This window comes from Antedon mediterranea, chromosome 8 (genome assembly GCF_964355755.1).
Source record: "Antedon mediterranea chromosome 8, ecAntMedi1.1, whole genome shotgun sequence".
NCBI classification, from domain to species: domain Eukaryota; kingdom Metazoa; phylum Echinodermata; class Crinoidea; order Comatulida; family Antedonidae; genus Antedon; species Antedon mediterranea.
The window spans coordinates 24,955,884-24,971,171 of record NC_092677.1 but is presented as its reverse complement, the minus strand read 5'-3'; the positions used below and the strand labels follow the sequence as shown (position 1 = coordinate 24,971,171).

The 15,288-nt window shown below is 30.6% G+C and overlaps 1 protein-coding gene across 1 annotated transcript in view; it reads left to right on the top strand.

Annotated features, from left to right (window-relative positions):
- Positions 1-14,650, top strand: part of LOC140056103 (kelch-like protein 11) — a 31,329-nt gene extending 16,679 nt beyond the window's left edge. The window contains exon 2 of the mRNA XM_072101355.1: positions 8,112-14,650. The gene's annotated coding sequence lies outside the window, so the exon portion shown is untranslated. The remainder of the gene's footprint in view (positions 1-8,111) is intronic.
- The last annotated feature ends 638 nt before the right edge of the window (positions 14,651-15,288 follow it).

Sequence of the window (15,288 nt, the reverse complement as noted above, 5' to 3'; positions counted from 1 at the left end):
TAAAATAATAATAAATCATATCGTTACTTAAATTCAGCATCATTACCTGCGCTAATCACAAACAAAACAGTTCTATTCATTGTTCTGCTTTCTAATTAGTCCACTGAGATGTAAACGAGAAGAAAGTCATGAAAGAAATTCCTTCAATGCATTCACCCTGACATAGTTCACTCGTTCATTCCTCAGTCTTCATAATACTACTCCGTTCGTTTGATCCACCATCGTGATTAACAAACTTGTATAAATAGTTTATGTGTTGTGTCGATTCGGTAATGATTATGCATTTCAGTGAACTGTTCGATTAATGCACTGAAGCTGACTTGGAAACAAGTTGAGTGGTTTAAATTTAATTGCAACCCGTAATTTCTTGTTTTGATTTGGGATATGGTGGCTAAGGAAGTGTGCACAGGTCTTGCGATGTTAAATTAAGTATTGATTTTTAAAATGGTAGAAGTGGTAAATATGATTGCATTCAAAATTATAACATGCAAAGAAAAACCTGTATTTTCTTCAGATCTTGTATTTAGTTTTTAATCTACTAATTTAAAAGAGAAATATGTTTTTTGAGACTCTAAACTCTCTCTACATTATCAAACTTTATGTGACAACAAAATGTGATGCCTATATATGGACATGATAATTATATATTGCTACCATATTTAAGCATATCACTACCATATTTGGGCACATTACACGTTTTTTGTCAAACTAGTTTGATAGTGTAGACAGAGCTTTAATAACAATTTAGTTGCCCCACTCATCCGTTACATTACTGTTATAACTTAAATAGATCAGGTACCGTATTAGGCTACGACCTCCAAGAGCAAATCTTTGTAGAACTAGAAAATCCTTCGTTGTAAATAGCGTTCATATTTTTAATTCTAATGTAAGACGATAATGCAATTTTTAAATAGTTTTACATTTTAAACAGTTTTTTTTTAATTTTTAACTTTTTATCTTGTATTTTAATCTGTTATAATACTGCACGTTTTAAATTGTTGCAACATTTTTTGTTTGTTTTTTATTGTTGTTTTAATCTACCAAGCAAAGTGAATTTCCATTTTTATGGAAAAATAAAATTTCTTGAATCTTGAATCTTGAATTGGCAGAAAAATCAAAATTCAAAATGCGGTATCATTTTTATTTAATCGTATTATTATAAAGTATGACATAGTTAATGCATGTGTGACTTTGTTTTCAGTTACATTTTTATCTTGATAAAAATTTGTAATCGTTGCCCTCTGCTACCACATATCAATAAACACAATTAGCTGTTTTTAAGAGCAAAGTTCAAGTTATCAACATAGTTGATATACCGGAATTGAAACTCAAAACTGATCCTACACCCACACAACTTTGAACGGTTAAATGCAAACATGGCGCTGATGAGTTTTGTGGGTACCTTGTGGCAAGGCCTTAAGCCCCTCATATTTTAGTTAATCAATAACATAAAATATGGTCTGTGATGTTAAAAATAAACTTAAATAAACACAATTTTTATATTAATATTTATGTTTTATTATAAATGTTTATGGCTTTATCATTTTTTCGTCTTTGCTGCTAAATTCATTTTTAGACTTTTCTTTCATTTCATTTGATTTTGAAGAAATAAATATTAATTTGAATTGGAATGTATCGGTAAAACAATAAATTAGTATTTTATTTTTAAAATGTGTATTCATTTTTTTTTCAATCAATTCCATCGACTGGTCGCGATGACAGTCATTGTGAAACAACATTTCACAATGTATACTGGTTATATAATATTTTGTTTATTACTAAAAATTATTAAGAATATGATATATATCTCTCTATGATAATTGAATTAAAAAAAACCATAATGTATGTATACTGTACATTATTTTTCTTTAGCTATTTTTAGTTTGTGCATATTAGTATTACAAATACAAATACAGTACATTTTATTCATCAAATCACAAATAAAATAGGAGTATTTACAATGATTCGAGAAAATGATGAAATGGGGTCTTAGGAAACCAGGAGGTTTGTGTGATAGGGACCCCAGATTGCTTTAACAAAACAATTTAAAAATTGGTTTACAAAATAATAGTTTAACAGTAAAAAAAGGTAATGAGGAGAGAAGACCAAAAATTAACAAGCTAATTCTTTACAAACAAGATAAAAGGGAAAAAAATATGTACAATGTAGTTTTTTTTAAATATTATAATCTTATTTACCAAAAAAATAAGGATTTGTGTTTTACATGAATGTACATCTGTAGTAGTTTAAAATATACAGGGAATATATACATATGGTATACATGACAAACTGTTGTGGTAAACTGTACTGTATACTGAGTGAATACATAGAGAAAATAGAATTTGTCATGAGAAAAATTAGAAAGTAAAAATAACTCTAATAATTCTATAAGCTTATTTTTAAATATTTGTACATTTTTGCAGCATTTTAAATATTCAGGAAATTGAGGTCAAAATACAATATATTTTTTATAAGGTATATTTTTGTGAGCACCATTTCTGCTGCCAAAAATATACTGTATAATATGGTATTTAGAAAATACCATATTGAATACGGAATTTATGTGGCAGCAGAAACAGTCTTTTTCTATATACTGTAGGTAAACATGTTAAGCAGTGCTTCTAGACTGTTGTCAACATATTAAAGTTCATTTGTCTATTGTTCGCTATTTATACTCTATCCATTACAACTGAACAATGGACACTTGGTATTTGGTTTAAGTGCTGTTTTAAACAATTTACCAAGAATAGTTAAAACCTTGTCCAAGTTGTTCCTGATACTTGTCAATAGAAAACCACTTAATGTATAATGCTAATATTGTTAAGCTGTTGAATAAAATGCATATTATAGCAGCTTTATATGTGTATCTTATTACTAGCAATGTATACCAAGTAAAGTATATAGTTATTATTTAGTAATTATTCATTGGATATTGAAATTTTCTTTTCTTATTTTTTTCTTACAATTTTCTGTCATTTTAATTCTAAGTTTTGTGGTCTGTTACTCCAAACTGTACAAAAATTGGTTCATATTTGAACATTCTCAAATATTTGACTTGTCAGAAAATGATCTCGTATATGATTTGAACCTATACCTTTTGAAATAAAATGCATAAGTATGCTGTACTGGACCTACAGTTTCATAGTAATCTATTTTAACAATAGTTCTATAAACATAATAAGAATAGCTCTGTCTACACTATCAAACTTTATGTGAAAAAAAAAGTGATGTGCCCATATATGGACATGATGATATCATATCACTACCCTATTTGGGCATATCACTACCCTATTTGGGCACATCACACTTTTTTTTATCGAAACTAGTTTGATAGTGTAGACAGAGCTTTAGATGATAAAAAAAACTCTCCTTTGAAAATATTGTTAATCCCAAGATAAAAAGTATAGAGTAATTATCGTTGTGATAGATGTCGATTACAGAGCCCTAGAGCAATCATAGACCTAATGCGCCATGAAGATGATTATATCGACGAGTTATTACTAGCAAGATAATTTCAAAGGTTATATCTATCTACGGCAGTCAGAAAAGTGCTTATAGCTATAAACTTGGTTATCTGAAGTTGTCATAAAAGCATCATAATATTGTGTATTATACTGTCTTGATAAATTGAATAAATTCATCTCCTTCCCAAAAATATTTTTAAAATAAAATTTTTGTTTCTAGTGAAGGACAAATTAACGTTTCGTGCGTTTATCGTACTTTGAAAAAGTGCGATGCTAACGCACGAAACGTTGGTAAGTTTACCGTTAATTTGTCCTTCACTAGAAACGAAAATTTGATTTTAAAATTATACTGTCTTTGGTTTTATGACCATGTGATATCACATTAATCTGGTTAACTTTGATGATAACCCGCTTAACTGATTGATAATCTTTAAGAACATTGAGTACCAGTATGGTTAACTGTCTGAAGCTTCACCATTATTAGTGAAATTGCTGCATTAACCTAGTTAACTCTCTTGATTACCTACCTAACTGAAACTTTTATAGTATTTTACCATCATTTACCGGTTTACCTGTTTACCAACCTGACAATTCAGATGGTAATTCCTATGTATCATAAATTTTACTGTAACTGGGTTAACTGAGTTCTGGTTGTTAACTGTTAACCGCACTACTCTTTGCATTTAACACATGTCACATAATTTACATTTAAACCTAAATTCGATGACAAATTAAATTCTGTTCTATGAGTCATTTTTGTGAATCATGTTTTTGACGTGATGTCAATTGTAGTAAAGTCTCAGGTCAGTAGTATTCTTTGCTTTGTGAAAAAACTTATTCAAATAAAAATAAAATAATAAATAAAAATAATCATAAAGAAGATAGGGTGGAGTAATAAGGCAATTCTATACTAAATGATTTAGACATGGGCCTGTTATGAAATTGTGTACATCCTAAAAGCCACACATGTATCATATGTAAACAAGACCATGTATTATTAAAGGACAGCTGAATCAAGCCAACTGACCAACTGACCGTTGAGCTGTGGTACAGTAGTTAGGGCATAAGTCAGTAAATCAACCAAATTTATTTTATATCTGAAATATGTTTTTGCGCTGCTCCTTTAGGCAGTAGTATTCGAGAGAACGGAAGCATTTGGAAACAGGTAGCATTACCTACCATGCGGTAGCTTATACTTTACTGCAGTTAAAAAATAGGTATTTGGAAACTTGGACTAGGCATGTGCACACACCAACGAACGTCTGGGAAAAATAATTTACGAAAACATTTGCTGATAAATATGGATATGCATGTGTAACGGTAGTTATCGTCAGATGAGCGGTATTTTTTGTAAAAAATATTTCTTGTTTATATTTATATACACATACTGTATATGGATATGTACAGTACACTTATTTTAATATATTGGTGAAGAAGAATTAGGCCCTACTATACATAATATTAATTTGTTTAAATATGATATAAACACTTTCTGTTTAAATCATCATTTCATTACAATACCCTGTAATAAATAATTAAATTGAACTAATGAATATTAAATAAATATGCATTTCATAGTCATTTGACAGTCTGACTATAATACATTCATGATATCAGATATACAGATGACAATTTCTTTTTTCCTCAATTTACAAATTAAAATATGTCGCCATAAGGCATTTAATACTATACCTGTCAACATCATAGGATGATTTTGCTCGTAAACTTGGTTACTAGTCAAAAATAAAAAGGTGGATTAATCAAGCAAATTAAAATTATACCCAAAGGTTAAATAATCTACATACTATACTGCTACTGACTCTAATGTTTCTTTTCAAAGTTTCCATTTTTTATCTGCTGATGACTAAATGTTCGCAATTTTTGAAAGTCAAAACCTGCTGTGTTTTATTACTGTAGTATTATCATGGGACATGTTTTCGCATTTATCCAATAATTATCTGATTTGAATGAGGTTATTATCGGTTAATTTTTCTCGAGTACAATCAGTTAAACCCCGTTTTTCACAGGCAGTTTATCAGTTAATTTTTATCTTTGAATTTTTGGCTGCGAAAACACAGCGATGGTACAATAGTTTACCTAATAATAATATACAGTCAACCTTCACATTTACATAGTGCTCATTTGCAAACCTTCGGTTTTAGCAATCAATCAATCAATCAATCAAATTTATATAGCGCCAGTATCCATAATGTTCAAAGGCGCTTGACATAGTTAAGCAGGAAATTCCTCTGTGTAAAAATGGGTTTTAAGTCGTGTTTTGAAAGTGTTGATGTTTTCAGATGCCTTTATGTCGATTGGCAGTTTATTCCACAAAATGGGTGCTGCACAGGAAAATGCACAATGGCCATATGTCTGAAGTTTCCATTTAGGAACATGAAAGAGAAGTTTGTTAGATGAACGCAGTGTACGAAACGAAGTGTAAAGAACAAGAAGATCTGCAATATCCTGAGGTGCAAGTCCATTTAGAGCTTTGTGTGTAATGCGAAGCAGTTTGAATTTAATACGGAATTGAACGGGCAGCCAATGCAAGTTCCGAAGTACTGGTGTGATGTGCAACAGTCCTCAGCGATATCATTGAGCTAATTTTCTCTAAAATATGTTTATAAATTATAGTTTTTATAAATATCCTTCAATTGCAAAGGTACAACACCTCCTATACTATAGTGTAAAATGTAAAAACCAGCAATTTTTATAGTGTAATTGTACCATATTACCTTCCATCTGTGTGTGGTATTAGTGTATTTACATACATAGGGTTAAAACATACACCATATAATTATCCCACTGAGATCCCAGTGTAATAGCTCTTTACAATGTATTGTGTGCCTAGATTATACTGGGAATGAGAAAAGTAAAGTGGTCTGTCAGAAACCAGCTGAGATAGAGATAGAATAATTTAATATTAATAGGAATGTCATAGTATTAAATTTAACTGTCTATTATAAGGTCAACTAGATATTAAACTATTCACCAAGATGAGTTGGGTGATCCACGTATAGTATACTGTAGGCCTACCTGCTTTAAGAACCAACTAAATCGCTATCGCACAAGAATAATTTTCTAACTGTTTTCAAATATAGAAAAATGTTAACAATTATGTAATTTTGATTCATCATAAAGAAGACTACTTGAACTTTGAACTATTGATTTTAATTTACATAAGTGCTTTACCAGATTAGTATTTCAATAGGTTGTCAATAACAAAGCATTTTTTAAATTAATTATTATATTTTTCATTTCTGTAAACTTTGTGATATTCTACGATTTTCTTTTTCCACAATACAACGTTTATGAGTGTTATAGGAACTTGATTAACGTTAAATTGGCTATTCACAGAATGTTGTTGTATCACAACCCCTCATTCGTTTCACAGGAAAGTGTCCTTTTAATAACGGTGTCCCCTGAGTAGGTAGCTGTTTGATTTTAAGACAAATAGGAGTAAAAGAATGTTTGAAATGTGTTTGTGAGGTGTGGTAAAGACACATGGATTTAAAGATAATCAATTGAAATATTAAAGAACAATCATGGTATATATATTGATGAGTTCTTGGAATAACCTCTGACCTAAACGTGCTAAATAAAGTTGTTTTGATGTGCGCCTAATGTTCATCAAAGATATGTAAAAATGTCTACGTTAAATGAAATTTTCTTCCTTGCAAGAAAAATTTATCCGGTTTATGATAAAATGTCCAAAATAAAATACATTGTCTATCTTTGTTTAAATGTTTCAATTGATGAGCAAAACCCTAAAAAATGTTAGAACAATTCAATACGATAAATTTAGATTCAAATTCTGCGTATAAATTATAATTATTGTCACTTAATTTAATCTTTGTTGAAACATTTCATAAGCTGTTATGAGCTTCCAAGATTACCCAGCCCGATCGCCTTGGCCATTATTGACTAGAACAATCTTCAGGGAGTTTTCTTAGCTGGATTATCTAAGAAGTTATTGGATTTTGGTCGCTTTAGGGAGTTTGTATCTGAGGATACATTTTAGAAATGATTGGATTGCGGAATCTGTTGGGAATTGAAGATGTTGGTTTGCGACATTAAGAGAGTTCCCATTGGGCATGAATTGGCAATATTCACGGAATTAGCATTAATGTTATTAAATGGATTCCAATGAATAGAAGGCGAATGGATCGTTTTAATTGAAAGGTTTTGAGAGGTGACGCTTGTTACGGTCTCTTGGATCCGATGTCGTGGTAATTTCAACAGGTTTTAAGGTTGGATTGAGTCGATAGTGTTCATACTTTCCTCAATCATTTGCATAAATTATTCGTGAAATACCAACTTACTTTGCACTTGACATGTTGCCATATACAGTATATACACCATATCAATAGAGCCAACTCCTAAAACAACTTGCATGTGTCCTTCAAATTTGGAAATGACACTCCTGAAGTAAAGCTTGGTTATAATAATAATGATTTCTATAGCACACAAACCACTCAAGAGTTCTCACTCACGGACACAATGTAAGGACACTAGTAAGTTGACCAATGACAGTTTGGATAATCCATCACTGATTGGTCAAATTTCTTGCGTTTCGTCCTAGTGGGAACCAAGCATTACTGGTTGCAACAGAGTTGATTATATTTTTTTCATTTTTTTATTTTTCAGAATGATCGAAAGCAAATTGGTCTTGCGAGAATTAAATAGAGGGCAGCATTAGACATGAACGTACTGATGCAAGCGGAAATTATATTCAACCAACCAGTCCTTGGCCAAGATTAATAACAGAAGTTTTTATCGCATTTTATTGTATTTTCTTTCAAGTTTCCATTGTGTGTGAACATATCATAAATGTATCTGACATTTTGTCTACACTATCGAACTTTATGCGACAAAAAATGTGATGTGCCGTATATTGACACGATGGCACCATAATTGAGTATATCACTACCGTATTTGAGCACATCACACTTTTTTTTGTCAAACTAGTTTGATAGTGTGGACAGAACTTTACAATATAAAGTGTGTTTCTGAATGCAGGGTTTAATCTTATTTTTAGATAATATAATTATTTCAAATTTGTTCATGTGAATATAAAAAGTAAAGGTTTTTTGTTGAATTTAAAATGAACTATTATAGAATTATAGACATGAAAAAACTTATGTACTGTATACTACATTTTGTCAAAATCTTTAAAAAATCAGAATGTTATGAATCTGTAGGAAAATGTTAACATTATAATATAACAATATTTTGTTTTGATTAAATTTCTCAGGTTTTTTTGGAGGTACAGTACAGTACTTGATTAACTAAGAGCTAGTTGTTTTTATTTTCACTTTTAAATAGAAACCAATTTCATGTAAAAGCTTAATTTAAACCAGTATATTCTAATTTTAGATTGCCTTTCTAGTTCAATTATGAAAACGAACCAATTTCAATCTCTCCACTTCACAAACATAATCTGTTTTTCATCATGGGCTAGACACTGATTCTTTACAATGACAATAATGCGTTGTTTCCTGGCTCTGCCACAGGTGGAGAACATCTGGTAAAACACCCATGGAATCACCTCTCATTGTTTTAATACAATATTGAAATTGAACTTGACTGATGAATTCTTAATGTTAATGGATTGATCATATGTTGTACGACTAATTCATGTGCTGGTAATAACACAATATACTACCTTGGATATAATGAACTCTTTATAATCGGAGAAAAGTCATTATTTTACATTTTTATCTTTATTATGATCATTACAAATGACAATATTTCCACAGGCAGACAATAAAACCCATGAAATTAATAATGTATGTTGATGAGATAAAAGTTAATGAAATGTTCAAAAATCTTGGTACATTTATATCTTTTTTTAATAATTATCAAAAATGACAATATTTAATGAAACACATGAATTTAAGAATGAGATAAAAGTTAATGAAATGTTCTAAAATCTTGGTACATTTATATCTTTTTTTAATGATTATCAAAAATGACAATATTTCCACAGGCAGACAATGAAACACATGAATTTAAGAATGAGATAAAAGTTATTGAAACGTCCTAAAATCTTGTTGTTGACTAGTGGTAACATTTGTCAGGTGTATTGATTGGAGTAGGATCAGCTGTTTGTACTCCAAGGTCTTGTGGAAGCCAACAATCAATAACAAATTCAAATACTGTATAGGCCATCTAAAAACTTGCATATTATTCCAAATGAAATCTATTAATATCTCGATCATTGTTTTTATGAACGCCCACGAGGTCCAGCCTCCTACCAGCAATTTACCTTTTCAATAAAATACACATGTCATAAATACAAGTTTATGGTCCTAAAGTCATGTTTGATACATTTTCTTTTTATCACAATAGTCTAATTTTAAATATATTTACATTTTTTTTTACTTGCATGTTTTATGACCACCCACTGTTTGTATCATCAACTAATTAACCTTTTCCATTATTACAATTAATAATAATAAATTTATGTAAACTTGTTGATGATCATAACTATTATGTCATATAAATATGTTCCTTATCTAAAACAATGTTATGGCATTTTCTTTTGATCTGAATCAAGCATGATTTAAAATCAATTGATAATTTGCATAGTGGAGCTGTAGCTTGGTGGTTAACATGCTTGCCCCTTCCAATCCCAAGGTCCAGGGTTCAATCCTGACCTTAGTAGTGCCAGGGTTCAATCCTGACCTAGTGCCAGGGTTGTAACTCACAAATTTGTTTAACTCCACTCCTTAAGCCGTAGTTTTAATATAAGCATGATACATTTTTAAATAGTTTATCCATTCTGTTATTGGTGAGTTCCTGTTGGATGCGTATGAAGTTTTTAAAAAATAATAAATAAATAAAATGAAATATTTTTAATACCATGGCCTCGTAGCAGCATTTTCAACGTTTAATTGTCCAATAATAAAATGGTATATCTGTTTTTTCCCCTTGAACATTGAATTTTAAATTTACATGTTTTTGTTAGCACCTACTTGGGTGGGAAAACACAAGTAGGAGACTTATATTTTGAACAAACTCCAACCATGTTATTGATCTGAAATGATTGAAAATACAATTCATGGTACTATCATACGCATTAAAGTCCAAAGTCAAGGAAAAACCAATCCTTTTGAAATATTATACTATTTTGTGGACAAGTTCTTAGAGTAACAATTAACATATTCATTGTTGTATTATAAATACACAAGGACCTGGTACGCTATTCAACTTGTATGAATGACCTGTACACACTACAAACATCAATAACAAAAAAACGTATGAATGCTAAGGTCGTTTATTGTGTTTGTCATGTAAACGAGACCCATTGTATCAAAAGAATACTGTTATGTTTTGAGAGAGAAACTGGTATATCTATTATTTTGATTCAAGTTCTTTGTTAATTTATCACCAGTATTTAAATTTTATTGATATGTTTTCGATGTAAGGAAACCAGTGAGTACATAGATTTATTGCGTTTGATAGTAACGGATGAAAGAAAAGAAATTTATTCCAGCATTTGTGTTGATCAAGCTCAAACAAGTATACTGTAATATGTTAATTTTATTTAACTATTAAAAAACGCAAATATTCTTTGTAACAAATTACCAATATTAAAATAAAACTTGTCTTATATAAATTTAGATATACTGGTAGAGCAACAAAAAAATATATACAATTTATATAATCAATTCAATTCTATGTAATTCAATTATGTATTAACAAATACATGAGTTTTTATTTTAAGTAGAATGAACTTTCATCCTGTATGCTGGAGAAACTTAAATAATTATATTTAAACGAGCAAAAACCATAAAAATAATGTCTGATAACAAATGAAAAGAAAAGAAATGGCATTTAAATGTTTTGCGCTAAAAGATAAATCGACGTGTTATATAAATTTAATATAATTGTGATTAAACTAGTAAATTCAAAATAGTGCTGTTCATTCAATATTAATAAATGATGTGAAAGCTAGTAAATGTACAAGTTGGAATGCAAATTCATTTAATAACAGTTACACACTTGCAATATACTTTTATGCTTAAAATAGATCTTAAAAAGTGAGACATCGATTTATATCGTTCAATTTGAGTAAAAGAATAATGAAAGTAACCTGAAGAAAGAATTTTAACATCTTCTGGCTTGATTTTATAACATCTTGGCACTTCTCAATTTCACGAAAGATTAGCTTCGTTGCGAGACAGTAAATGGCTGTATTGCCTTCATTACGCATTAAGTGTGATAGATTAAATCAAGTTCTTATTTAATGAAGTCGGCAATAGAGATTCAATTTGAACCACGCCGATAGATCTGTTTTGACAAATCATGTAGAATGTTGTTTCAAAGCTCCCTCGAAATTAACGCATATACAGTCTACTTTTATGTTTTAATTCTTCATCCCTCGCCTAGACATGGTTGTAAGGTTAAATAAATGTTTATTATATGCCGTGTTGAAAGTATCAACAGCGATTTTGAAACATCTGTACTTGTAATATTTATTTCTAGACATGCATTTAAACAAACATTAAATATTTGCTTTTATCTCATCACACATTAAAACCAAATCTATAATTTAATCTGGAAAGAAACTCTGTCATGTATAGTTCCCCATGACATAAGAAATTGCTGAGAAGTACTGGAAATCAATGGTATGTCAACTTGTTAACATAGTTGGGTCAGTACCAGTAACATTTGCAGAGGTAAATTTAACGGGTCTCCAACCAAATCAGCCACGCCTATTTCAATTGATTAATTACTTAATAATTAACTAAAGTCTGAAGGCTGTCTCGTTGAGAGACTTCAAACGTGTTCGTTTTATCAACTAATATCAAAATCAAATCGAATGTCGGTAAAACGCAAATGGAGTTGACTTTTTAATTGAGTTTGACTCGCATAAAATTGATTTCCGGCAGTACTTTGTAACCTTACGATAACAGAAAGAGATTGTAATTGTTGTCAATTGCGTTCAATAGTCCCAAAGGATCGACAGTAATTGAATTTCATATTGAGTAGCTTAGAGGAATAATAACACAATAGGAAATTAATATTTTCTTCTTAGCCTGCGGACCGATAGAAATTAGAGAATCTATGTACGACAGTCTATTTGTTGTCTGAAAATCGTAACCAATACCTTTGTTTGCTTGTTATTGAACAAACAAAGTGAAACGTGTGTTTAGTAGAGATTAATTAAACTACGAAATGGTTAGAGATGTTATCATTTATTGGTGAAAGTTAACTCATTTTGTTAGCACAAAAGATATTGCAAAAAGGTCAATGAACTTCTCCTCCCTTGATGGTTTTATTTCGCATTTGCACACTTTTCCTGTATCAAATTTAATGAAAAATGAAGTCATACATTTCAAAGTCTCATTGTGTTCTACAGCCTGGTAATAAAACACTTCCTTTGTACAAGGGCATACGCTGGTTCACATTTATGTTATGTCAAGCTAGGTATTGAACATGGTTAAATTTGCATAAAATACAACCACCTGTTATCTTGTCTAGGACATACTATATTGTGGTTTACATTTATATTATGTCAAGTTAGGTATTTATTAAGAAAGCTAATTGAACATGGGTAGAATCTGCTTAAATTTGCATAGAATACATCCACCTGTTATCTTGTCTAAGGACATGCTATTGTGATTCACAATTATATTATGTCAAGTTAATTATTAATTGTGAAAACTTAACTTATGTGTCCGGGGCCAGAGGGCGGATCCGAGATTTTGAAATGGGGTGTGAAAAGGCCTAAAAATGGGGATGGGGACAGTTGAGAACCCCTTGGATCCACCTATGTGGCTCAGATAGAATCAGATGGTATATTAGCAACTACCATACCAGTAAAACTTGACCTAATTTTAATGTAAACATGGTATAAAGTTGAATATTAATGTTTGATCTATTTTACTGTATAAAGATATTAATACCATATTGCTAAGAATATATTAACTAATTAGATTTAATTACGGTACTATATAAGGTAAATATGTAAATTATATTAAGTTTTTATTTATTAAATTATGTTATTATTGTAATTACTTTATACATATTTACAAATGAATAAATGATGTAAAATTTGTCTGGAAAATACTAGACAGTTTGTTTATAACAAGTTCACTATAATATTTCTATGATTATGATATTGAGCACGATGATATTTAGAAAGTGGTGTCTAATATAAAAAACGTCATTCCAGGGTCACGTTTCTAAGTGTCTAGTGGAGTTAGCCATGCGTGACCAATACTGTTTGTATTCAAAGGTGGTTTTAAGCTATACATTGTTATTTTCAGTTTTAATTTGTGCAAAATATTAGCAAATGTATAAAGAATGTTGCTATTAACAAATTTAAATTCAGAATAAGTATTAAAATACTTGTTTTTTTATTTTACTACACAACAATAGTCAGTTTAGTTAAGCATGGTTCCCACTAGATTGTGACGCATCAACGTAGAGTGCTGTATAAAAAAAAACATAAACACAAGTGCAAACCGAAGACGCAACAGTGCTGCAAACATCGCAGGTTTTCACGATTTCATGCAGGCAGGGTCAAACACAATTATTGGAAGGGCATTTCCTTAAGTTGAGTAGGTTGTGCGTTACATCACTAGTGAGAACAAAGCTTTAGATAAATTGATTATTACTGTAATCTGTTATTTATAGCCCTGTGTTTTACTTTGTATGAATCGGATGACATAACACATTGTTAATCCTGGTTCATTTGATGTAGGTTAAACCAGTAGGCGATGTGATATGTCTTCATCATATTGAACATTGAAATGCTAGAACATGTTAGCAATTTTTAAAATATTTCAAACAAGTTGTCGCATTTGGTTACATGTGTGGTCAAACGTTAGACATGGGCTTTTGAATTGTATCCACATATCATCCTGTCATCGTAGGCCTGTATCTTGTTGTAGACCACATCTATCATGGGCCCATGTTTATCCTGATCCTGCTTCTTATCCTAGGCCTCTATCCTATTGTAGACCACATCTATCATGGGCCCATGTTTATCCTGATCCTGCTTCTTATCCTAGGCCTCTATCCTATTGTAGACCACATCTATCATGGGCCCATGTTTATCCTGATCCTGCTTCTTATCCTAGGCCTCTATCCTATTGTAGACCACATCTATCATGGGCCCATGTTTATCCTGATCCTGCTTCTTATCCTAGGCCTCTATCCTATTGTAGACCACATCTATCATGGGCCCATGCTTATCCTGATCCTGCATCTTATCCTGGCCCAAATCTTATAACCCCGGCCCTACATTTTATTATGGGCTTGCATCCTAATAGATATTATCGTTGTTGCACTACATCGTATCGTGACCCACATCTTATCCTGGCCCTATTGTTGGCCTGAATTTTATCTCAGCCACACATCTACTAAAGCTGTATATATTGAGTGTTATACTATATAATTGCAATCAAACTATGCATCTATCATCAATTATTTTTCTTGTAGAAAAACATTTTATTCTTGTAACTTTTTTTCTCAGACCATTTGTAAAAAATGGACTTTGCAAATAACAACGGCCAACATGAATAATAACCATGATAATGACATGTTTAAACTGTACATTAAAGCAAGTATTTTGGCATTATGGAATTTAAAAATGGCTATTACTGTTATTCTGTTTTATATCATATTGTTAAGTTTACAAAGTCATATTGATCAATAAATGATCATATTCATTTGTTATAACATTAATGTTATTAACTGAAAATGTCATAAACACAATTTAAATTGCCATCTTAGCTAATAAACATTGCTGTAATAAAATAAATGTGTGCGTATTAGAAAATTAGGTTAGTGGCCATTTTGATAGTTTATC